This window comes from Spinacia oleracea, chromosome 5, assembly GCF_020520425.1.
Source record: "Spinacia oleracea cultivar Varoflay chromosome 5, BTI_SOV_V1, whole genome shotgun sequence".
Lineage (NCBI taxonomy): Eukaryota > Viridiplantae > Streptophyta > Magnoliopsida > Caryophyllales > Amaranthaceae > Spinacia > Spinacia oleracea.
In genome coordinates this window covers 87,873,765-87,900,307 of record NC_079491.1, presented here as the reverse complement: position 1 = coordinate 87,900,307, position 26,543 = coordinate 87,873,765, and the positions used below count along the sequence as shown (strand labels likewise).

Genomic DNA, 26,543 nt, shown 5'->3' with positions numbered 1-26,543 from the left:
GTGACAACAATATGTCCCCTGAAAAAGTCTTCATTTTTGCCTATTTTCACATAGTTGTTACAGCGAACGAGTATATGTCCCCTGCAACAAAGCCGTGCTTTTGGCGGGAAAATTTTAGTTTTATTTATCTATACCTAGAGTGCCTTGCACCAAATATAAGAACCTGTCAACAACAATAGTAGAATATCGCAACCTGTAGAACAAATTTAAAAACAATAACTGGTGGTTTATATACATATAAGTATCCCAAAACAAAAGTGCATGTACTACATTTAAATATACGATCCAATTTCAACGTACGAATACATTTTAATATAATACTTGCTGGTAAAAAACTTAGCCCATTGCTCACGAACCACATCAATTTCCTCACTAGCGTAAGGCGCATTCCTCGGAGTATATACCTTTACAAAAAAAAAAAAAATTCAATTAAGCATTAGATTAAATGCAAATTAAATATCACATTTTAGCATTCAAGCAACTAATGACAATGTCTTAGAAAGTTAAAACTAAACAATCTATTTTAAGTTTGGAATGAGTCTTACAAAGTAATACTATGTATATTCAATGTGTAATAAGTATATATAAAATGAGTTCTTAGGATCTTTAGTTCAAATTTGGGAGCAAAAATGTCTCATTTTAGCATAAATATGAACTATAACGACCAAACAAGCCTTAAATACGCATAAGTAGATTGGAATAAGTCTTGGAAACTTAAAACTAAACATAATAATCATGTAATAACACTACTACAGAACTGTCATTTTATAGCGCTTAATATAGCTTTTTACAGCGCTGTTGATGGCTTCGCTATTAAAGCAAAATGTACCTTTAATAGCGCCTTTCAAAAGCGCTGTCAAAATTACTATTAGGATAATTCAAATGCATTTTTTATAGCACATTATAAGCGCTATTAAAGGTGTGCTATTAAAGGTTTTGCCGCCAAATTTTTAATTATTTTATAATAGCGGATGCATATAAAGCACTATTAAAGTATATTTTTTTTTTAGTTTTTTTTTTTCTTTTTAATTTTACTAGCTGCAATATATTTCATTTTATACCACACAATAATTACATATTTCAAAGTAACAATATATATTGAAGAGTATAGTAAAAAGTTGTATTAATTTACAAACCTCAATGAAAAGAATTTTGCAATTGTAACCTTAATAAACCGATTACATAGATATGTTCTAAAATAAGATTACAAACATTAAACAACGCAAAATACATTAGTTAGTAGAGTTGTATATTATACAATTGTTGAACAACGTGGCGCACCCTCTGAGTTCTTACTTCAGCAATTTGCTCTTTGTCACAACTTGAAAAATGGCAATCTGAAAAGTATTGCGCAATAACGGGTATAAGATATTCGATCATACATATATAGAAGGGAAGACAAATTAAATATTCAAGATTTAACACCATAAACACTTTATTGAAAAATAAAGTTAACAAAAGTTTTATGCCATATATGAAAGCAAAATTCCATGTATCTAGCTAGTTTCAAATATATATGAGTACCTAGATAAGTGCCATGATTACAAATCCTCCTTTTAGATTAAGTATGGTTAACTAAAAAGACAACAAAATGAAAATCTAGAACCAAAAGTTTAAACAGTACTACAGTAGCATCATAAATATACATATGCATAGAGGGTAGAGAGATAGCAAACTACCGCATAGGGATCCGTTTAGGCATGTGGTATTTCCCCTTTCATTATACGACGTATCATCTTGATCTCGTCTTTTGTCAATTCTACTTCCTCGTCATTGTATTCATCAACAAACTTCCTCCTATAATGTTACATAATATTAATTGGGTTAAAATGAATCGAATGCATCACATGGAAGGAAGCATCTACGCAAAGGAACACTACTTAATGAAGCAGTCCCCAAAATTTTATTAATCCCCAATCTCTGCCCTGGATCAAGTTAACAATAATGACCTTGGTAATATAATGTACATAGCCAAATTGAAGAGGCAGTGGAAAGAACGGTAGTTAAATTACAAGGGCTGGTACCAGTGTACCACCATCCTGTAGCAAGTGGTTCCCAGAGATGGAACTTCTAAAAATACAAGTTATCCTAAATCCCCCACAAGCACTTGCATAGTTGTGTGACAAATATGGTTAATTATGCTAAGTAAGTCAGCACTGAGAGCAAGATGGTGAAACATGTTATACTGATGTTACCATCTGTGTAAGAGTCTCAGTTTGATGCAATGAATGAGATTGTAGAATAACACCTAGGTAAGAATAAAAGAGCCATTCAAGGAAAACCAAAATATACTATGCCAGACTAGATAGACTTCATTTCATTAGTATACTAAACTCTCTTGAAATTCGATTTATAGTTTACTATGCATGTTATCTGATGCCACTACAAAAGATTCCTGAAATGCCTAGCAAATTGACCTCTTTAATGATAGTTGTAGACACCTACTTTTGTCCCCATTCCCGAAAGGGAAGGTTCGATGATGAGAACATAAATCTCCACTTGGCAACGCATCTCCTATAAAATAACGAATCTCGATCACCCTTTTCATTTCACCAAAACCTGCTATTTATAGAAACCTAATAAAAATAGTAATTGTCGTAATAGGTAGTTGATAAAAGTGGCAAGTCATAAAAGATAGAAACCTGTCAGAATTAGGTGTTGCACTCCAACATAAATCCTAAAAGAGATAGAATTTGCAAGAGGAATCCTGTTCCTAGTATAATTCGAAAATAAAAGTTACGTATTAATTAAAATCCTAACGAACCTAGAGTTCGTAACGGGCCCAGACGCATTCCGTCATAATGTTAATGCGCACTAAAAGACTCGGATAAGTCTCAAACGCTCCGGATTCTAAGAGTCCAAATCTGACAAAGAACTCGGCCCAAACATCAGTTTCAACGCCCAGCCCTGGGCGCTGAAATTGCCTGGATCCCATTTCCAACGCCCAGAGCTGGGCGCCGAAATGTTTAACGCCCAGCCCTGGGCGCTGAAAATACCTGGGTACGTGTTCTCTCCTAATTCTTCTTGGATTAGAGCTCTACAATTCTATCTTTCCACGAACTCTTCCCTATAAATACAGCCCCAAATTCGATGTGAATACAACACACAATTCATATTCTGAGTATTGACTCCAACCCCTAAGCCTAAGCCTCACGCTGCGAAATTGATCCCGCGTTCTGTCGCAATCGATCCAAAAATCGAACAGAACGTATCATGTCCCTTGTAGCTGAAGAATTAAGCCCGGAAACTTGAGATTCGTTAAATAAAAGGAGAAATAGCAAAGCCAAAGTGGTTAGTTTTCTGAGAACCGTGACGCACCTCTCAAGGGTGCGTCGTAATGTGTCCCTTCGCATGATTTAATCGCTTTCCTCGCCATTTTATAAAACTGTTAAACTATTTAATCTGATTGTTCTATCACGCCTAATAAAGATAATATTTTGGGAAATTGAACTATCATGCTAGGTCCCTTATAACAATCTAAATCAGATAATCGCGATCAATCTAGTATTATCTGTTGCATATTGCTAAAAATCGATTCAGATTAGTTTAATAGTTAATGCATAGCCCTTCCATTATTTATGCTGAGCTAGTAAGGATATCCTGCCTCTGGAGTTATCGAAGAGCGAGTACTCCTCTCGGTAGTTATAGTCCCCCGAACCCTCAATCTCTACCTTGCGGGTGTACGTTGAGAGATCCCCACACCAGGGATCACAAGGGAACCTATGGCCGTCGTGGTCAAACATAATTGCACTCCCTTTATGTCACGATAACCGGGTTTTGTCAGTTTTTCTCATTGTCGTTAAAAACTGAATGGCGACTCCTATATTACTAGTCGATTGGGTGTAAACTCACAGGAAATCCAATTACACTTGATTTGACAAAAGAAACGTCACACCCACGAGGGACGAGGTCACGCATTAGCCTCGTGCTTTTTCGACCCCCTCACAGTGGCGACTCCGCTGGGGATAGTGAAGGAAATACTCGTGCTCGTAGGTAATCAAAATAGCCGAAGGGTGAAACGATCCTACCTCGCGTTTATTTCCCCATCAAGTTGGGACGACCTGAAAATCAGCATATTAATGTGAACGGACAGAACCGCATAACGAATCTTGGCTCCCTTGGGATGTTTCATCTCGGGAGTTGGGACTAAGGATACCCATCGCCAACCGGGGGGTGCATACGCTTCGAATGTTGTCCACTCGGCACTTTCGCTAGTAGTACACCCGTCCCAAACCCAATCGCTCGCCCACTAGGTCCCTGTCATTGGTGCATGCCCCCTTCGCTTACATCGTGATTGGCCTCTTGGGCGAAATTCGTCTGTTGAAGGCACTACCTCGACCGGGGCATGTGTTGGATCTGCGATAGAAGCGGTACCAAGCCGGCGCAAATACTACCCATAGAAGCCTATCATAAACTACATGACATATTATTATTTTGCCTCGTGATGTAATGTTAGTTATGTTAGGTTATGATACATATGACATTACATAGATCATGCGGAAACAACCATTAACCCAGGACAACATATTATTTACACATAATCATATAGCATAATTTAGATGCATACTCTTTGTTGCGTGCCCTCCCTAGCTGCGCCCGAACCGAACAAGAACAAGTCTTTTAGGACTCCAAGTGTCGTCCCTCCGTAGATAGTCCACAGCACGTCCGGATCCGCCTTAAGATTGACCAACTAGAATCGCCCTTAAGGTACTAGAAAATTTCGGCACTTTTTAGCAAGATGTGTGTTTGATTTTCTCTCAAAAAACTCACTTTTGAATACTTTGAAACTTGTGTATAAATTATGACCCCTAGGCCTTTATTTATAGAGTTATGGAAAAGGAATCGTAATCCTAGTAGGATGCGAATTAATTGGAATTAGAATCCTACATGAATTCTATTTAATTAATTTATCCAATTAGGAATAGAAATTTAATCATACACTGACTCTTGTAGATTCAGGAATCACGCATGAGCACAAACTCACACACACACGGCAGCCACAAGGGCTGCCCATGCGCGTGCGAGCAGCAGCCCGCGCAGCACGGCCCACGCAGCCGTGGCCCTTGGCGCGCGCTGGGCCTGCCTTGCGGTAGGCCTGGCCGCTGCCTTGGCTGGGCTTGTGGCGCGCATGCTTGCTGGGCGATGGCCCCGGCTTCGTGCTGGGCCTTCGTCCGGCAAGCCTCGTCCGATGCTAATTCGTACGATACGCTTCCGATTAAATTTCCATTTCCGGAATTTATTTCCGATACGAACAATATTTAATATTTCCGATTCCGGAATTAATTTCCGTTTCGAACAAATATTTAATATTTCCGTTTCCGGAATTATTTTCCGATTCCGGTAATATTTCCGATTCTGACAATATTTCCGTTTCCGGCAATATTTCCGATTCTGGTAATATTTCCATTTCCAATAATATTTTCCGATACGTACCATGTTTCCGTTTCCGGCAACATCTACGACTTGGATAATATTCATATTTCCGATACGATCCATATTTCCGTTTCCGGCAATATCATCGTTTCCGGAGTATTCATTTCTTGCCTGTGACGATCTTAGCTCCCACTGAAACCAAGATCCGTCGGTTCCGAATATTCATAGATGGAGTATTTAATGCCATTAAATACTTGATCCGTTTACGTACTATTTGTGTGACCCTACGGGTTCAGTCAAGAGTAAGCTGTGGATTAATATCATTAATTCCACTTGAACTGAAGCGGCCTCTAGCTAGGCATTCAGCTCACTTGATCTCACTGAATTATTAACTTGTTAATTAATACTGAACCGCATTTATTAGACTTAACATAGAATGCATACTTGGACCAAGGGCATTATTTCCTTCAGTCTCCCACTTGTCCTTAGGGACAAGTGTGCATTTCCTAATTCCTTTGTCGCTCGATGCTTGCTCTTGAACATAAGGTAAGAGTTGTCATCCTTATTATGTCCAGAGGTGTTCCTCGGTTTCAGAGTTCAACTGATCAAATAAACAGATAATCATAGCCTATGATTCATCCGAGCACGGCCATGCATTTCACAGTTTCTAGCTCTCCGAGTGGCCTTGTACAACTTTTAAGCATCTCATCCCGTTTTATGGGAGGACAATCCCAATCTTGCGATCTTGAGATTAGACTTCGTTTGATAGGTGATTACCTGAGCGTTGCCTTTATAGCCTCCTTTTACGGTGCGACGGTTGGTCAACGTCAAAGCAACCAGTTCTCAAACAAGTAATCTCAAATCACTCAGGTATTGAGGATTTAGTGTCTAATAATTTAATGAAATTTACTTATGACAGACTTTCATCTCTTACAGTAAAGTTTCATAGGTCTTGTCCGATACTAGTCTTCCCAAAGTAAGTATCTATGCAAATGATTATGACATTGCCATGTCCACATAGTTCAAGAAACAGAACTACTAGTCATCTTGCACTCTAATCGTCTAACGTTTTCTATGCGTCCAATTTTATAGAAAACTCCGATTAGGGACCATTTTCAACCTTTGACATTCAAGTTCACTTGATAGACATTTCTTAGTCACAGGACTGGTCCTGACAGTCTATCTTGAATATATCGTCAAGTTGAAGGGACTCATCATTTAATACTAAACCAAGATTAAATGGAATATGAAAATACATTTCATATATGATAAATGTTTAACCCCATTGTTTTATAACCATGGGCCTCTAACCCATCTTTAAAACATTTCATGGAATTCAAAGCTATGCTTGATTTCCAGTGCTACAACGTGAGTGTTGCTTCTCACTTGTTGCATAGGTTTAGTTATCATGCTTTGCCAATCTTAATATCCTTTTCATCGAATGTTCTTCGAGATATGATGATAAGATCTTTTTGAGTTTGTTTATTATGTGATCTAGTCTTTCTTACTTCGATGGTGGTTTTACTCATTTTGCAATGAAGAACCATCAAGTTAGCAGACGTTTTTCTTGCTTCAAGAGTGGTTCTACGCATTTTTCAATGAAGAACTATCAAGCCAGCAGATAGGTGATCTACCCAAGTTCAGTGAAGAACTTTAAACAACCCTGTTTTATTGCTTCTTAGGCAATAATTACTTTTACTTCAACTGTTTAGGTTGCTAGTGATGCTTTGTTTGGATTTACTTATCCAAGCAGTTCACAGATATGTGGAAGACTTTCCAGCTGTATCTTAGAACATAGAAATTAATATTTTAATTTCCCACGCAACAACTCATGGTCTCCAACCCATGTTGCCATTTCAAAACACGATGCTCTATAGCTCGTCCTTATCAATGGTTAACTCCAAAGGGTCTTGCTTGATCCTTTGCCAGTGTTTATGCGTGTAGCATCAATATTTAGCATATCTTTATTTCCTTGAATCAAGAACTATTCCTATGTACCTTTTCAAGTACCATAAGTATTCTTGATCTCAATCTAGTTGATCTTCACTTAGATCAATAGAGACTGGTATATGTTCGTCATGCCTAAAGTCATACGATACGTTTTTGGCGATCCTCATATTATATCATACATGATAAATTCTTTTGGAGAATAATTCCCAATTGAATTCTATTCATGTAACTTTAGCTTATCTAGTTTCAGTAGATACTAAATCCAGCTAAATTCTTTGACATATAATATAGGTTAAGAATCTTATTTAGATCCTTTGATGTTTAACTTAGTAAATGCTTATACATAGTTCAAACATCCTTTACTTAGATTTATTCACATGGGTCGAATATCTCCAATGGAGACTTTCGTGTTTGATTTAGTAAATGCCATTTACTTAATCCAAAACAATATCATAAGATCTTTGTGAATAGATCTTAATACCCAGTATGAACTAAGTTTCGCCTTGGTCCGTCATTGATGAATAATCTCAAATCTAAGTATTTAGCATTTGAATGTTATTTCACAATAGAGAGATATGTGTGTGATACACATAGGACCAATTAAGTTTTACGTACTCCCACTAAACTTCTTATATATCTATAAGAATCATGTACATTTTATGAAACTAAAATACTTATTAGCTTCACTAAAATACATTTCTAATTCCCAATTGCTTGCTTAAATCTGTACTTAGATTTCATAAGCTAGCTTTCCTTTTCAAGCATTTATTTGGATCCACAAATCCTATGACATACCATGTACATAGTTTATTCCAACATTTGATTGAGGAATACGTTTTGTCATCCAATTGCCATATGTACCAATATGCAATCATTGCTTGAATTATAGACTTAAGCATTACGATTTTGCATGAGGTTTCAACACAATCCATGCCATGAATTTGCTTGTAACCTTTAGCAACTAATCTAGCTATGTGTGTGAACACAATTCCATGTTTGATGGTTTTTATCCTTAAAACAAACTTGCAACCAATAGGTGTGAAACTATTCTTGCAAATCAACAAAATTTCAATTTTGTCATCAAAACATTGAGTATGTTTTATGGCCTCTAACCATTTAAAACATTTGAGTCTATATATGGCCTCTAACCATTTTAGGGAATCTAGGTTTCGTCATAGCTTTCTTACAAGTCATAAACTCATTAATCTACATGATAATAGTTTGACTGCAAGTTGTAGGTTTCTTCACTATCGAATAGAAGAATCTCATAGTTTCATTGACCAGAACTCTATGTTTCCTTACTATCTAATAGAAGAATCTCATAGTTCCAGTGACTTGAACTCTATGCCTACTTGGGTATAGAACATCAAACAATAGAATATCAACAGGCACTTTGAGAGTCCTTTGAATATTCTATTCTCCTTGAAGCACTTGTAAAGTCTTCTAAGAGATGTCTATTCTTTAAAAGCTACTTCTAAAGTCCTTTCAGAATAAGTTTGGATTTTCTGAAGCACTTCGAAAAGCCTCCGGAATGTCCGTTTATGTTTGTTGTTCGCCTCGAAAACTTTCGAGGTCTATTTTCTCCCACTTGTCATTTTGGAAACGAATCTCCAAAAGGACATTATTTCGAGCAAACAAACATTATGTTCTCAAAAATTCGTGGTAGAAACAATACCCTTGTGTCTCATTTGAATAAATCACAATGAAACATATATCTATGCTTGGGCCTTAGTTTGTTGAATAACAAACACTAAGCTCCCACTGAGTTTAGGAACTCTTTAGATATATTATGAAAAGATATTCTGAAATTACTTTTCAATAGCTTTGACGAATTTGGTTTAGTTTGGTGGTAGTTGAGCATTTTGTTTTAGAAATTATAGGAAAAGTCTTTATGATTCATCATTGATCGAATCAAGTACTAATTGACTTCGATCATTCCGACGTAGATATGCCATATCTTATGGAGCTAGATTGTGAAATTACAACACACAATCATTGATGATCATATTTGGTCTCAAGTAATCATCAACATGATCTAACCTAGATCTTTATGATTTCTTGCCGAGTGGATTTTATACTTCTGAATCTTTGAACTAGCCAAACAGATTCAACTTATATCACATTTGAGTAAATAAACCTATATTCACTCAAATCCATGTGAAATAATAAAGCCATAAAATCTTTCTTTAGCTTTGAACTCCATTGTCTAGGCGTTCTAACAATAGTTCATATCTTTTGTTACTTTCAACAAGTAAGACTAGCTTGTCTTAAGTTGATCTAGAAATCAACCAACTTTCAAAAGTCCATCAAAATAGAGCTTATGAATGTTAACTTGTTGATATGGTCTAAGCAACAATGCCAAAGATTTAATGGAACTCAAATCAAGGGTTTGATTTGAACCTAGTAAAGTTCTTTAAAGAGTTGTTTGTTTTAATCAAGCATATTGACTCAACCTGTAATTGACCATTTCATTCAAATAAACAAACAAACATTGTTTTTGTTTTTCTTGAATGTGAGTCTTTCTGTGTTTGAAGCAGAAATTTAGGTATGCTGATTATGGAACAAAATAGCCATTTAGTTCCAGCCTTTGAAAGGACTTAAAACAAACTAGATGACCCTACAACTAATGTAGCATTGCCATGCTTCATTTCCCACTTGTAGGTCATTAGTGTATCCTAGCTTCCATTGTTTGAGTTATTACCGAAGTAAGAACCTCAAGCGGTATATGATACCAAGGAAGTTTGATTGCTAGGTCACTTCTCTTTAAACATAAACTTATAGGTAGAAACGAAATCGTAAATTCCTTTCATTTGTTCCTCGTTTTCCTATTTCTTGTACCTTTCTTATAGTCTTATTGAATTCTTTAGTGTTGACTTTTATACTTTGTTAGACATGACCAATGTCACCAACAAGGTTCTTTACCATTTTAATTTATGTTGAATATTTTGTTTCAACTAGATGATCTTACCAGAAGCTTCTAAAGTTCTCTAAGCATCGATCTATTCGAATGTCTAGGGACTAGACTCATTCGAGAATTAAATGGACAAAGATATTAGGTTGTTAACCATTGGTAAAGCTGAGCGTATTAAACTCAATGCTTCATGATTTCAAAACTACAGTGTATTTTGAATTCACAAGCACCAATTGGTTTGCCATTCGATTTTGATATTCGAAAACAACCATAAAAGTCGATATAAGAAACGTACATTTTAAATTGCTCACTTTCTCTCTTTTCCGTGAATCGTTCTTGGATTCACTACCAATCGAGGAAATTTACTGTTACCTTTCTAAAAGGATTTATTGCAGTGCAAGATATTTAATTATAAACAATAATTAAAACATACATTGAAGCATGCAAAGTCTAAACATTTATCATGAATAATAACTTGAAATTAAAGCAACCATGCAATTCAAACAAGTTATTAGCATTTTATTCGATTTTATTGTTCCGGCAGGTGTGAATAAAATGATTCCAAGACCCTAAAACCATTGAAGAATTAAGCACAGTTTGTCGACTCAATTCTAAAACATTTTAGGTAAGCAAAAGCCTTTTGCTAATAGTCTAGAAACTACTCTTGGTTGATAGGTACGTCTAAGAACTTATTAGGTAAACCTATCGATTTTGCCACGACATAAAAGGACTCCTTACTTATATCGTTGAGTTTCACCAAAACTAACATGTACTCACAATTATTTGTGTACCTTGCCCCTTTAGGACCAATAAGTAACACCTCGCTGAGCGAAAACTATTACTAGATTGATGTAAAGGATATCCAAGCAAGTGTATATTTTGGCATGGCACCTTTTAACTCAATTTTTTTAAGTTTGGAACTTAAGCTCTTACTATGTTGGTTAGATTTTAAGTGAACTAAAATCCTTAATCATGCAACATAATCAAGCTTTGATCTCATGCATTTTAAGACATATTTAAAGCAATAAATAACTTAAAACATGCATAAGATAAATGTGATCTAGTATGGCCCGACTTCATCTTGAAGCTTTGACTTCAAAGTCCGTCTTGAAAATCTCCGTGGGAGGCACCATTTTCTTCAAATAGGATAAGTTATAACTAATTACAACTATTTGATGGTACGCAGACCATATTTGAATTGAAAATAACTTTGGTACTTTAGACCAATTACATTCAAATTAATGGTACGCAGACCATATTTTCTATCCTATTTGGGCCATACTAGTCACTTCATAACCTGCAAAACAGTACATATACAATATATACCATTCACCCATTCATTATCATGAATGGCCCACATAGCTGGTTAGTAAAACACATTATGCATCACGTAAACATTTGCAGCAATTAATCAAGGGCACCAATAATCTACCAATTATTCAGTCCTTATTAATTCTAATCGAGTTGTTTTAACCTTAAGGATTTGTAGACCTAATCAAGAGTTTATGACTAAAAAGCGCTCCCACTCAAACCAATAAATTCATATGCTTTACTAATTTTAAACATAAAATTGTATTTCTAGTCTAACCGGAAACATACAAATTTAATTAAAATTTAAAGCTCATATAAATTTATAATTGAATCCAAAAATTTAATTTAATTTCAGTCGCTTTTAAATTAATTTATGATTTTAATTTTAGTAAAATAATTAGAATAAATAACATTTATTATAATTATAATATTCAAAATTAAAATCCAAGAAAATAATTCAAATTATTAATTTTAAAATTAATTAAAATTACGTGAACTGAAATTTTCAAATTAAACATTCAAAACGATCTAATCGTAACGCAAACACCCTACGCGTTGCACGCCCATGGGCCGTACGCACACAGCCATTGCTGGCCATGTGCGCGCAGCCCATGCGCTCGTCGCATAGCTGCTGCTGTCCTATCGCAAGCCTCCGCACAGCGCCCCATCGCACGCGAGCTATCGCTCGCAGTGCGCGCGCGCGAGATCGCTCGCTGGGCGCGCTGGCTCGCTCGCTGTGCGCGCGAGCCATCGCTCGCTGGGGCGCGACATCGCTCGCTGGGCGAGCGACATCGCGCGCTGCGCGCGCGAGCCATCGCTCGCTGGGGCGCGACATCGCTCGCTGGGCGAGCGACATCGCGCGCTGCGCGCGCGAGCAGTGCTGGGCGCAGCGCTCGTGGCACGCGAGCTTGCGCTCGCTGCGCGCGAGGCTGCGCGCACTTGTGCGAGGCAGCGCGCGTTGTGGCGCAGCTCGCTTGCTGCCCACACGCGACTGCCTTGGCTCGCCCTTCGCCCATGCCCATTCGTTCATTGCTCGTGGCACACGACACAAGGCAGGGCTGCTGCCTTGTGCTCGTGCACTACGCCCTTGCTCATTGCATTCGTGCCGCACGGGCGACGAGCTCCCTTGCTCGTCGTCGCATGCCCGCATTATACAACACCCCTTAAGGGTAACACGAAGCGTCCATTGCTTCGTGCGTGCAAGTTATTTGAACGAATCGCATAAAATTTTAAAATTTATATTTAAAATTAATGACAAATTAATAAATTTTATTAATTTCATAATTTTAGGGCGAAAAAATCGAAAATTTATTATCCAATTGATTTCCGATTGATATGGATTCAAGTCTAGGTCATAAAAATTTAAAATTTATCGTAAATTTACAATTTTTATGGTGGTTTTTAATCATAGGTTTCTAATTAAATTACAATTAATTATGAAAATCAAATTAATTCTAAATTATTCTAATTTTCAACAAATTAATCATAATTACAAATTAGATTGCATAATTAACAAGACTAGGCATTCAAACTTGTTAAACATATGCAGTAGGTCAATCAAAAATTCAAGATTTATCAACAAGAATCGCAAATATTTAATTTAACATCTTAAATTTACGAAATTTTGCATTCGAAAAACTAAAACCTTCGAAAAGTCATAGTTGGGCTTCGAATTTGAGAATTCTGGGTTCGGCAGAAAAATATTATTTTTGTCAAAATTTTAGAATGCCTTTTACATGCGGAATTGACACAAAAATCACTCAATTCGGATGAGTAACGAAGAAACTGCCGAAAAACTGCGTACGTATAATTAAATAAACGCAATTTGCAATTAATTAACAATTACGAAAATTAATCACCCCTTTTAATTCTTGCAAATTTGTAATATTTAACCATGTTCATGCAATTTAGATTATGAAAATAATAAGGGGCTCGTGATACCACTGTTAGGTTATGATACATATGACATTACATAGATCATGCGGAAACAACCATTAACTCAGGACAACATATTATTTACACATAATCATATAGCATAATTTAGATGCATACTCTTTGTTGCGTGCCCTCCCTAGCTGCGCCCGAACCGAACAAGAACAAGTCTTTTAGGACTCCAAGTGTCGTCCCTCCGTAGATAGTCCACAGCACGTCCGGATCCGCCTTAAGATTGACCAACTAGAATCGCCCTTAAGGTACTAGAAAATTTCGGCACTTTTTAGCAAGATGTGTGTTTGATTTTCTCTCAAAAAACTCACTTTTGAATACTTTGAAACTTGTGTATAAATTATGACCCCTAGGCCTTTATTTATAGAGTTATGGAAAAGGAATCGTAATCCTAGTAGGATGCGAATTAATTGGAATTAGAATCCTACATGAATTCTATTTAATTAATTTATCCAATTAGGAATAGAAATTTAATCATACACTGACTCTTGTAGATTCAGGAATCACGCATGAGCACAAACTCACACACACACGGCAGCCACAAGGGCTGCCCATGCGCGTGCGAGCAGCAGCCCGCGCAGCACGGCCCACGCAGCCGTGGCCCTTGGCGCGCGCTGGGCCTGCCTTGCGGTAGGCCTGGCCGCTGCCTTGGCTGGGCTTGTGGCGCGCATGCTTGCTGGGCGATGGCCCCGGCTTCGTGCTGGGCCTTCGTCCGGCAAGCCTTGTCCGATGCTAATTCGTACGATACGCTTCCGATTAAATTTCCATTTCCGGAATTTATTTCCGATACGAACAATATTTAATATTTCCGATTCCGGAATTAATTTCCGTTTCGAACAAATATTTAATATTTCCGTTTCCGGAATTATTTTCCGATTCCGGTAATATTTCCGATTCTGACAATATTTCCGTTTCCGGCAATATTTCCGATTCTGGTAATATTTCCATTTCCAATAATATTTTCCGATACGTACCATGTTTCCGTTTCCGGCAACATCTACGACTTGGATAATATTCATATTTCCGATACGATCCATATTTCCGTTTCCGGCAATATCATCGTTTCCGGAGTATTCATTTCTTGCCTGTGACGATCTTAGCTCCCACTGAAACCAAGATCTGTCGGTTCCGAATATTCATAGATGGAGTATTTAATGCCATTAAATACTTGATCCGTTTACGTACTATTTGTGTGAACCTACGGGTTCAGTCAAGAGTAAGCTGTGGATTAATATCATTAATTCCACTTGAACTGAAACGGCCTCTAGCTAGGCATTCAGCTCACTTGATCTCACTGAATTATTAACTTGTTAATTAATACTGAACCGCATTTATTAGACTTAACATAGAATGCATACTTGGACCAAGGGCATTATTTCCTTCAAGTTATGTGTAGCGAATTATGTGATTGTGTGTGACAAATAATGCTAGAAAACCAACGACCTTAAAAAATTGCCCAAACATTCATAAACCAATCGGCCAAAGAGTTATACCAAAATACGTGTTCCGCAAACCCGAACGATCGCCACAAAAATAAGCGACGCTCGGGACGGCCTGTAACGGATCCCACAACGCTGCACAACGCGTAAAGGACGTTATTAGGCAAGCACGTAAAATTAAGTCGCATAAACAAAAAAATATACGCGAACAGAATACGAGTACCAGTCAGGGACGCATTTTCAGCGCCCCTGGCTGGGCGCCAATCTTTTTCACGCCCCTTGCTGGGCGCTGAAGTTGCTGCGTGGCCTTTTGGTCAGGCACAACAGCCTCGGTGCCCGCGCATAAAATATACGTAGCAATATGAAAAAAAAAAATCGTGAAAATTGCTGCGAGGACGTATGGAAAAAGGCACTCAATTCTAAAAACGACTTATAAAATAAACAACTCTTTGTGTCGTCATTAGGCCTCCTATGACGACAATGTTCGGCACCAAAACCGAGCATGCTAATTAAAATAACCTTGAATGTCACATGGGCAAAGTATTTAAAAAATGATGTTCGAATAAAGTTTTCAAGAAAAAATAATGTTCAAATAAAAAATAAATAAATCCGAGTCTAGACTAGGCTATGCCAAAGTACAATCTAAATCCTAAGTCTTAGTTGTCTTATACAAAGAAACGGTCCTAATGCTTGGTGACGTTCTGCAAGTTAAAAGGTTAAACCATATTGAGTCTCTCTTCCTAACATTTAAATCAATAAGCACCCACATGTAATTGTCATCCCTTGCTAAGAATCTACGGCCTCAATACTCTCTCACCAATAAAAATAATATATTACGTAATTCAAGTATTTGCCAAATGGAAACAGTCACATTCTGAAAATCGTTCCTCCAAAGTCGCACAACCCTCAAAGTGAGCCTAAGGTGTCAATACCGTTAGCAAAAATTTTTAATAGCCTCAAGGCTTAGGATCACATTGGGTCACGACTATCATAGTCCTCTCGAGCCACTCGCTCCTTGAAATACTCCTAAGTACGGACTAAAAGATTTTCCATGAACGCAACATGATGAACCATGAAAATACCCAAATCGGCATGCCATAAGGCTACCATTGGGATAAAGCAATACACACTAAGAGGGAAGCCGCACTAATGATTCTAGTCTTGCAAAAATGAAAATTCGATCTCCCCAACTAACTACCTTGCCAACATTAAGCAAAATGGCGCATGACAAATGAACACCCAAGGGTTAAAATCTAAAGTGTCAACCAACAAAAGTTATGGTCCAATTAGCCTAAGTTTGGGAGTCGCTTGGTCAAGTATTATAGGCTTACGCCACGACATTATTTTGAGTCTAGGCCACCTCCTTATATTCATACACGGGTTATAATCAGAAAGATTAATGAAAGTTTGAGTCTAAATCACAACTTCCAATTAAATCCCAGAAACTGGAGTCTGAAAAGAAAAAAAAATTATTTTCGATGTAATTCTTTCGTTAAATTTCAATAAAGTAAAAACAACATTTTGAATCTACGCTATATTTTAAGAAACTACTAAATACGCTTGCAAAGTAAGACAATTTAAAGGTCCACCCTAGGCCTATTAAAATTAAAGGTCCACCCTAGGCCTACTAAAATTAAAGGTCCACTATAGGCCTACCAAACGAGGCTCACTCAGTCTCGCCTCGTGACTCAAAGACCACAACCATCCACCTTTTAGCCCAAATAAAAAGGGGGGAATCCCAAGCAAAAAAGAAAAAAAGAGAAAGAGAAAAGGAAGAGCGAAAAAAGCGATCCATGAAATACTTAGCCCGTACCTCCCAAAGTGCGAAATTTACCCAAGTAAACGAAGGAAAAGAATTGAGTAAACCAATCCAAATCATGCCACAAAAACTACATAAAGTTCTACGATGTCTACCCTTTCCAATCCTTATGTTCTTAGACGCCTTCGCTCTGGGGCCCCTGTTCAGCTCATTTAACCCATCCATGTTCTCATTGCCATAACCCAAGAAACCATTACCTCGACTCTTGTTCTTGGACTTGTTATCAACTGCAAACCACGTACGGCCATTGACACGTGCGTCATACCCATCATTTCCAAAGCTCAAACCTGATCTTACACCACCATTAGCATAATGACCATATAATTGGTTTGTATACATCCTGTTGATATACCCTTGAGCCGTCCCCATACTACTCATTGGCCTTGGTTGATGTAAACTCATGACACTAGCTTGAGGCTGCAAATTGTGAGTCCTAGCAGATATAATCCTCATGCTTGACCAATACCTATACAAATTATCCTATCTCATTCAACCCATCTTTCAAACCGTCTTGAGTCACGAATAAAAAAGAAGACAAATGAAAAGTACAAAAAAAAATAATAAATAATAAAAAAGCAAACTTTGCAAAGCGCCTTTAAAAGTTCGTCTAAAAAGAAGCATTTAGCGCACCAAAAAAGATCCGCCCAGAAATCATTTTCAGCGCCCACAGCTGGGCGCCGAAATCTTTAACGCCCCAGCCTGGGCGCTGAATCTCTCTGCTTGCCAAATTTTGTCCAGAAGTGCTCGTCATTTTATCCGCACATGCACGGAAAAATAACGAACACTTGGAGGGGTACAACACGCATTCAGATATACGTACCAAAAAACACATGAAAATATATACGTACCAAAAAAACCATGAAAAGATTTTTGTGCAAAAACATGTACTTAAAAAAAAAATTGTCTTACGGCAAAGCGGCAGATTAAAATAATAATAAACTTCACTTATTTCACCCTATTTCAAACATTACATTTCCACTCGAACGTACTTGTTTAAAATCGGAATTCTAAGAAACCATTTTCTGGCTAAGAACTACGCAAGACCTGATTCCAAATTAAATCTATTTAAGGCGGATACGTAGGCAATCCATGATTTGGTCCAACCAATTTGCAAAAATATTAAAGCCTATAGAATAACAAGAATAAAAAATAAAGTCCCTTATTGAAATTTAATTACTTGCAATGCAAGTCAAAGAAAAATTTAAGTCAAAGGAAGAATCCAAGTCATCAAGATGCCAAAATTAGCACACATCGAAAACATAATAAGGGTACGTACCCTTTCCAGAAGGAGCACTCACACTCCTAGGCACTTAGCCAAGACTCAAAAGATCGCTTTGCCTCAATTGAATGGGGGGGCTAGCGCAAGCGTCCATGACCTCTAAAGTACTCGACTTGACCCTCCCTAAAGGGAACTAACTCACTTAAAGACCTTCTTTCACCACTAGACATAGTCGGTCGCTTAAAGACCTTCTTTCACCACTAGACACAGTCATAATCTCCAACAAGTAGTAAAGGCAGTAAGCTTGCAATAAAGAGGATTGTTCTACGGCATCGCCCATCGTTCCTTCGAACTCAGGGTATCCGTTCATGGTAATTCAAATTCTTGCGAATCCCCTTTGAAAAAATCAGACATTGTCAATAGGACTTGGCACTTAACCAAGGCTCACCCTACTCAGAAATATGACACGGGCATCTAAAATCGAAATCTAAAAGCATCGTTAATGGGAAAGACATAATAGCAACTGGGGGCTAAAAAATTGAAATGAAAGAGCTAGGGAAAGAACTAAGTATACCTTGACCTTTTGTGCAGACATACACCAAGTAAATCTAAGTCAATTTGAAAACGATTTATATTCCCGCAATTCTGGAAAAGATGGCCCTAAAAGCCTAAAACATGTGCCACACGGGCACAAGTAATATCTTGACGCCTGCACCCTGGCTTCCAGCAAATCCTTAGACAGCATTTCAAAAATCATAACAGTATTTTGATTCACTCATGTAATCCTGTACGAACCCTTCTATGAGTCAACTTACTTAGGACACCTCGGATTGTACACAGTAGGACTCGGATTTCAAATAATTTTCAAAGACTTCTTTGAACATAATAAAGTGTCATTGGTTTAATCTAAGTATGCGTTTATCTCGATGTTGCAAATGAGTCAAAGATATTTCTAAATATGATTATGGGTAAAGAAAGGTACCTAGCTTTTGGTCAAGGCACACTTCAACATGTGACTACCTTGACCATGGCGATGTCGCACAATACGACATTTACAAGAGAAGTAGCAAATCACTACTCGAACGTGCCTCGCACTAAACGAGTCTGGTTCAAACTATTCATGATCCATGTCACCATGAATGCATAAAAACTTATGCCAAGCATTATAGCACCAAGCCAATCCCGTAGCTACAATTGGGGGCTTGAGAAATACACTCTAAAAATGCTCGAAATGACGATTTTATCGCAAATTCTCGACGCTAATGCTATACACACGTCATAGGGGCACAATCCTAAGCTTTAATCGTGTAAAACGAACCTTAGAATGGCTACAACCCCTCCAAAATTCTAAGCACTACTTAGAATATATAAAGTCACCCCACTATCAAGGGTAACTGAAAATCGCGAGTCACCAAAACTCCGATCAAACTACTGCACATAACACTCGCCCTACAAGCGCCCGTTACACAGTCTACGCCGTTCCAAAGCAAAAGCGAAAGAAAATTCAAGGATAAACAAAAAAAAGGAACATCTATGAATCCTCGCATCGAACGAAGTAATAAGCCGTGCACACCCACGCAGAAGGTGCTACACTTGTTCGAGGACCTGAACGAGGCGTGATGAAGTACTCCAATGCAAAAAATAATAATGATATCCCAACACTTGGAGAAATATTCTAATACATGTTGTTAGGCCACACAAGCCTACGTCGCACCATAAGTTCAACCATCCCACGGACAAGTCTAAAAAAATAAAATAGTAAGGCATATTGCACTAATGCGGGCACGACCAAGAGCAAGAGGCAAAGATTACTTATCGCCCAAATTCAAAATGCGGGCCACACGACTTCTACATTAAGGATTAAAGGTAGCAAAATATTACCTACCACGGAAGGGATAGCTCGCACCTACATGAGCGGAACCCCAAGGCATCTTTCTCGAAAGAACCTACAAAAATCGTACGCCAAAAGGAAGCATCGATCCCAACATGCATACTTTGGGGCTCCAAGCTACGAAACGACCATAGCAAAATAAAAAATCTCGAAGCAAATGTTTGAACAATCGAAAGGGCACGATACTTGAGCCCACTTCATGAATAGGCCTGAACCCTATCAAGCTTCTAAGCACACTATTCAAAATCAGTCGTTGCTAAAAAAAAATGATTCAAGCAAACTGATTAATGGACCGCACACAAAGGTCATTCTATGAACGCTCGTTCGCACATACATATCATCATTCTAAGTATCAAACATTCATGAACGAGTTCAAAAGAAAAAAATATATACGAGCGATCAAAAATATACGCCTCAAGGTATGTTCCTCGGGCCATATAGACTCGCCCAACTATTGCAATAACTGCACGCCTTAAGAGCGACAGTTCCTTCAATTAAGCGCCCCAAAGCGACAAACACCGTAGTCCACCAATCGGCTACGGCTTCTCGAGAAATCATGACGATCACTCAGCTCATTGTGATCTCTAATAAAATTCTACGTTCCTAAAATAAAGAAAAACAAAAGAGAAGAGAATACGTAGAATCTCCAAGTGAAATAAGCGAGCGGAAAAGAGGCAGATCTGCCCAATCATCAACTCCGACGCCAAATCCCACGCCTGACTTTGGGCGTTGAAGATTAATCCCACAATCGTTCTAAGCTAAGAAATGGAAAACGAATAAGGAAATAATAAACACGGTTGGTCCACTATTAGGCTACGGTTTCTCGAGAAATAATTATTCACCAATCAACGGTGATCTCAAATGAACGGTTCGTTCCAAAAAAAAAGAATCTCTAGACGAAAAGAAAAAAAGAAAACGAACGAACAAGAGGCCAATCGTGTCATCAAGAAACCTCGCCAGAAATCATTTTCAGCACCCAGCGCTGGGCGCCGAAATCTTTAACGCCCAGGCATGGGCCCAGACCCAGAAAAGGCTCTGATTTTCTATAGGGCCCTGCCGTATCCATTCGACTCGAAAATTGCCGATTTCTTTACTAAAAGTCGCACCTCACGGCTTTGTTAAGAGTAGCACACCACTACAAAGATAGCTCGCACTTACGAGCACAATCCCAAACATGATCAAGGACATCACAAAATGCGTATCCCCAAGGAATCTCTTTGACAAGAAATGACCATCAAGCACGAATGCTTGGGGGCTCGAGAGAAAATATATATTTCAAAAGAGAGTATGCAAAGTTAAAACAATATTCCCAGACTACGCTGTACGAAGTCCCGTGTTTGGATAACCTCAAAAGATAAAACCGGATTACGACCTCAAGACAAAGGTCGCCGTTGATACCTATACATAGTCCCCTAATCAAGGACCCAAGTAGTGGAAAAATTTGAGCCGTAAAGAATAGCTCAAAACCATGAAAGATGATGACCACGAGACAATGGTCCGTCTAAGCACGTTGTCAACCCACATTCAGGTTGCAACTAAATCCGAGCATCCCTCGAAAGAAAATAAATTCTTCAAAAAACAAAAACAGGCTCGCCCACCTTCAGCGGGCGGGGTCTGCGTCACTAACCGCGCAGGTCCTCAGTTTTCGAAAAATAAAATCTGCAAATTCAAAATAGGCTCACCATCTTTAGCCGGCGGGGTCTACGTCACAAACCGCGTAGGTCCTTATTTTAAAAGAAAAAGCAAACAAACTTCAAAACAGATTCGTCCACTTCTTTCGGACGGGGCGTCCACCCTTAGCGGACAGGCTCGCCATCTTTAGCCGGCGGGGTCTGCGCCACTAACCGCGCAGGTCCTTAGTCGGTGCAGCGATAACTTTTTCTGGTTTTCCCTTTTCCAAAAATTAAAGGATTGGTTTTCCGTTTTTCCAAAAAAGAGCGATGTGAGTAGTTTTCCTTTTTTCCAAAAATTAAAGGATTGGTTTTCCGTTTTTTCCAAAAAAGAGCGATGTGAGTAGTTTTCCTTTTTTCCAAAAATTAAAGGATTGGTTTTCCGTTTTTTCCAAAAAAGAGCGATGTGAGTAGTTTTCCTTTTTTCCAAAAATTAATGGATTGGTTTTCCATTTTTTCTAAAAAAGAACGATGTGCTGGATTTTCCTTCGTTTTACGTCCCATAAAAACAAGGGGGTTTTCTCGTTTAGCTAACCCTGAAAATGAGAATCTTTAAAAACATTTTTATCTCGTGATTGGGCTTGGCCAGGACCAATTACACTTTATAGCTTTATTTCGAAAACATCTGTAGCTACTCCCAATGACAAAGTGAGGGAGTTTCTACGCCTCTTTAGATACTTCCAATGACAAAGTGAGGGAGTTTCTATACTATCCGTTGAAAAATCTCAATGACACGTGAGGGATATGTCGACACTTCAAGTGATGACCCTTAAGTCAAATGTTATCACTCGGGGGCTCGTGAGACCCTCGCAAAACAAGTCACCTACACTATGGCTTGTGTGACGCACTCCGTCCAGTACTTTGACCATCGTCTCATCCCGAGACTCAGTCAAAGTGGGGGCTAACTGTAGACACCTACTTTTGTCCCAATTCCCGAAAGGGAAGGTTCGATGATGAGAACATAAATCTCCACTTGGCAACGCATCTCCTATAAAATAACGAATCTCGATCACCCTTTTCATTTCACCCAAACCTGCTATTTATAGAAACCTAATAAAAATAGTAATTGTCGTAATAGGTAGTTGATAAAAGTGGCAAGTCATAAAAGATAGAAACCTGTCAGAATTAGGTGTTGCACTCCAACATAAATCCTAAAAGAGATAGAATTTGCAAGAGGAATCCTGTTCCTAGTATAATTCGAAAATAAAAGTTACGTATTAATTAAAATCCTAACGAACCTAGAGTTCGTAACGGGCCCATACGCATTCCGTCATAAAGTTAAAGCGCACTAAAAGACTCGGATAAGTCTCAAACACTCCGGATTCTAAGAGTCCAAATCTGACAAAGAACTCGGCCCAAACATCATTTTCAACGCCCAGCCCTGGGCGCTGATATTGCCTGGATCCCATTTCCAACGCCCAGAGCTGGGCGCCGAAATGTTTAACGCCCAACCCTGGGCGCTGAAAATACCTGGGTACGTGTTCTCTCCTAATTCTTCTTGGATTAGAGCTCTACAATTCTATATTTCCACGAACTCTTCCCTATAAATACAGCCCCAAATTCGATGTGAATACAACACACAATTCATATTCTGAGTATTGACTCCAACCCCTAAGCCTAAGCCTCACGCTGCGAAATTGATCCCGCGTTCTGTCGCAATCGATCCAAAAATCGAACAGAACGTATCCTGTCCCTTGTAGCTGAAGAATTAAGCCCGGAAACTTGAGATTCGTTAAATAAAAGGAGAAATAGCAAAGCCAAAGTGGTTAGTTTTCTAAGAACCATGACACACCTCTCAAGGGTGCGTCGTAATGTGTCCCTTCGCATGATTTTATCGCTTTCCTCGCCCTTTTATAAAACTGTTAAACTATTTAATCTGATTGTTCTATCACGCCTAATAAAGATAATATTTTGGGAAATTGAACTATCATGCTAGGTCCCTTAAAACAATCTAAATCAGATAATCGCGATCAATCTAGTATTATGTGTTGCATATTGGTAAAATCGATTCAGATTAGTTCATAGTTAACGCATGTCCCTTCCATTATTTATGCTGAGCTAGTAAGGATATCCTGCCTCTGGAGTTATCGAAGAGCGAGTACTCCTCTCGGTAGTTACAGTCCCCCGAACCCTCAATCTCTACCGTGCGGGTGTACGTTGAGAGATCCCCACACCAGGGATCACAAGGGAACCTATGGCCGTCGTGGTCAAACATAATTGCACTCCCTTTATGTCACGATAACTGGGTTTTGTCAGTTTTTCTCATTGTCGTTAAAAACTGAATGGCGACTCCTATATTACTAGTCGATTGGGTGTAAACTCACAGGAAATCCAATTACACTTGATTTGACAAAAGAAACGTCACACCCACGAGGGACGAGGTCACGCATTAGCCTCGTGCTTTTTCGACCCCCTCACAATAGTCTCTATACATGAGCTTTTGATGATAGTATCTATACACGACCCTGACAATGCTTAGTATTCAATACTAACTTAAACCAACCTTTAATTGAAAACACAAAAATCAGGCAAGAGAATAAGAAAAGTTTAAGTCAATATTCAATACTAACTTAAACCAACCATTAATTCAGTTAGTGGCTTTAATACTCATGTGTGAGAGATTGATCAATATCGGATATTAAAACAAACTCACCCCCCCGCCTCCCCCAACCCCCCTTCAGCATTCAGGTTTAAGTAGTATGTTTTGGAGAAGAACATTATTAAAGATAGCTTATTAACTTTTCAATTTGAAGAATGTTTGTATTAACAATATTATTCCTGGCTCTTTCCTGTGTCATTCTGTAGGAGAAAGTTAACTCTATTTCAACATAATCATATATCTGGGCGAAGAATTGATTCAGGAAGATATTTATGCAATATATAGTGTTGAAATTGATTGAGGGTATGAATTGAATGGTAAACTAAAATAAAAACCACATGCATAACATTGAGCAATTACCTGTTTTGAGAGTCCTGAACCATTCCTGACCAGCAGTATCCCATATCTGAAGTTAAATATGCTTGCCATCAAGTTCTATGGTCAGAATCTTAAAATCAATACTACTCAAGGAAGTACATTATAGCAAACTCAGGAGTATGTTCAAATTCTTAAATGTAAAATCAACAAATATTCATGTCACCAACCCAAGTAATAAACCTACCCATTGGTTGTGATAAAACTCGTTGTGAAGGAACCATTAAAAAACCGCAGGAGGAGGCAACTCTTACCCATACCTGCAAATGCAATTGACATGGTGAAACCGCATCCAAAATACCAATAAGTGTAGAGATTCTTGTCCAAACAGTTGACAACAGTGCAACAGTTAAGCACGTATAACTAGGCAACGAGATTAAAAACTACTTCACTGTAATTGATGTCAATTTGAGAAAATAATGATTTCACAATTCACAGCCTAAAAACGTTCTGATTTCTAAGTCATGCAAAAAAAGGCTGTCATATTCGTAGAGTGGCAAGTATCAAGCACTTTGAAAAAAAATGGTGCTAAGTATTACTGGTGCTGCTTTAAGGAAATGGCTAGGAGTGTGACACTACTTAAAAGGAATTCCAACTTCTCTTTCTCTTCTATAACTCACATTCAAATGTAGCTAATAACACGAGTACACCATAATGTACCACGGACGGACATACATACTGATGGTTCCTTTAATACATCAAATGCAGGGGTTAAAGACTATCTGGAGTGTGCTGAACAATGATCATAAATTCTAAGTTTTCCAATTCCATAAATTAACAATTTTCACACAGCAAACAATGATGATAAGGTGTTACCGTATAAGAAAAAAACACTTGCATCCTTTCAAAGTTATATGCCTATACAGTGAAAAAGACAAACATTTAGACAATTTTCTCAATGTAACACCCCAAACAGGTAATCAATCATTTCCAAATTGAACCGTGACCAGTTGATTCTATCGATATTTTCAACTTATATTTAAAACTACCCCTAGTTCAGCTGCATCAATCCTCAAATTATCGTTCATTACATAACCATAAATAATCATGAGAAATCTACATAACTTGGAGCACATGATCATACATTTTCCACAATAGCAAACCAAATCCATCCAAACACACACAATGCCACGAATATCGCAAATTGACAAAATTCATCAAACAAATATCTACCAATAAAACAAAAAAAATCGCATTTTCAATCAAAAATAAATAAAAACAAACACATTACCACTATCGCCTAAGGAGCTTGATGAGATAATTATAATCAGCGCGAGCTCTCGTAGGTGGAGCAGCCATTAATGGAACACCTACAGAAACCCTAGAAAAACTTCAAACAGATACTCTCCTGCAATTGAAATTCACAAAACAACTAATTCATAATTACACTACAAGAATTTGTATCTTTAACGACAACCTAATTACGAAGGGTCAAAAATCCCGTCGCAAAAGCCTTTTGCGACGGGGCTAACAACCAAACAATGACGGGAATAACCGTCGCAAATGTCTTTTACGACGGGTTTACGACGGATTTACGACGGGATTTCTATTAACGACGACCCCCTTTTATGACGGGTTCGCGACAGGAAATCCCGTCGTTAATCAATGATTATTGGCCTTTCGCGACGGGATTTCCCGTCGTTAATAGTACAATTTCTTGTAGTGTTAAAATCGAAAAGTAATCAACAAAGTCAAGGAAAGGGAGACAGAAATTAACTACATCAAAGAAAAATAAAGTGAGAAATAAACTTAGCTTAAACATGGATCAGCCATGAAAATGTGGTTATATATTATAAAAAAAAGCTTTGACGAATTAACACTTTGACAAAAACCTTGATTTGGACAACAATTTGATGGATCTTCCTGTATTTTCGAATTCGTCGATTTTGTTTGAAGAGAAAGAGGGGAGAGCCGGAGAGAGAAAAGAAGACACTTCAGATGAACTGAGAAAAGCAAAGGGTTTTTTTGTGGGTGGGTGGGGGGAGCAGAAGAAAACGGAAGAAATAGAACCCAAATTTCCCCCTTTTTTAATTTTTCTAAGT

The 26,543-nt window shown here is 38.1% G+C and overlaps 1 long non-coding RNA gene across 2 annotated transcripts; it reads right to left on the bottom strand.

The window, feature by feature from the left end:
- Positions 1–948: 948 nt before the first annotated feature.
- On the bottom strand, positions 949–26,511 carry LOC110800030 (uncharacterized). 2 transcript variants are annotated; one of them, XR_008921142.1, is made up of 6 exons: positions 26,334–26,511; positions 25,733–25,849; positions 24,689–24,761; positions 24,487–24,532; positions 1,680–1,797; positions 949–1,337 (listed from the first exon to the last, which is right to left on the bottom strand). It is a non-coding gene; the product is annotated as an uncharacterized lncRNA (long non-coding RNA). The 2 variants fall into 2 exon arrangements; XR_002536532.2 differs by having other exon boundaries at positions 25,733–26,505.
- Between the last annotated feature and the right edge of the window lie 32 nt (positions 26,512–26,543).